Source organism: Trichechus manatus, unplaced genomic scaffold, assembly GCF_000243295.1.
Source record: "Trichechus manatus latirostris isolate Lorelei unplaced genomic scaffold, TriManLat1.0 scaffold00142, whole genome shotgun sequence".
NCBI lineage: Eukaryota > Metazoa > Chordata > Mammalia > Sirenia > Trichechidae > Trichechus > Trichechus manatus.
In genome coordinates, this window is record NW_004444078.1 from 1,378,182 (window position 1) to 1,379,353 (window position 1,172).

The following is a 1,172-nucleotide window of genomic DNA, read 5'->3' on the forward strand; positions in this document are numbered from 1 at the left end:
AAGTAACCAATTGCCATGAGAAGACATAAGACTTTATCTGATAAAGGTCTCACATCCAAAGTATATAAAGAACTGCAAATCAAATAAGAAAATGACAGACAACTCCAACCAGAAAAACTGGCAAAATACTTGAACAGGCACTTCACAAAAAATGACATACGAACGGCCAATATTGAAAATGTGTTCAAGCTCATCAGTCATCAAGGAAATACAAATTAAAACTAAACAGCTCCCCTTCACCCTGTCCCAGGCCTAAAATTTAAAAGACTGACAATACTGAGTACGGTAAGATGTACAGCAATTGCAACCTTAATAGACTGCTGGTGGGAGGGTAAACTGATACAATTCCCTTGGAAATCAGTGTGGCAGAAATCTATAAAACTGAACAAATGCTTACCCTATGACCCAGTAGTTCCACTCCCGGGCATATATCCTGCAAAAATGTGTACATATATTCAGCAAAAGACATATACAGGAATGTTCACAGCACAATAGCCAAAATTTACCCAAATGGCCATCAGTAGAATGTACTACAAAATTTTAGTATATCCACAAAATCAAGTAGACAGTCAGGAGAATGAACAAACTTCTGCTACATGCCACATGAATGAATTTCACAATTACAAAATGATGAGTTAAAGAAGCCAGGCAGAAGAGTGTGTACTATATGAGTCCATTTACATAGTTAAAAATGGGAAAAACTAATATATGGTACTAGAAAATACAATAGTTACCTTTAGGGGGGTTATGACTGGTATGGAGAAAGGGGGATCTGGTGCTGTTTTGGGGGTGCTTTATGGATGCTAACTACATGGGTATGTTCACTGTGTAGAAAATTACTGATAGGTACATTTATGATTTGTGCACATTTCTGAGGTATGTTATGTCATTAAAAACATAATGGATAAAACAAAAATGAAAATGTAAAGGGTCAGGGAAACGAGATTAATGAAAACAGAACAACCAGAACAGAAATAATGAGAATGTTCATGCATTGTGAAGAATGTAACCAATGTCACTGAACTTGTGTAGGAACTGTTGAATGGGAGGGAATCTTAAACTGCTGTGTAAACCTTCACCAAAAACACAATATTATTTTTTTTTAAAAAGAAGTAAGTTAACACTATTACTAACCCCCAGTGGAAAATAATAAAAACATTCATCATAATACA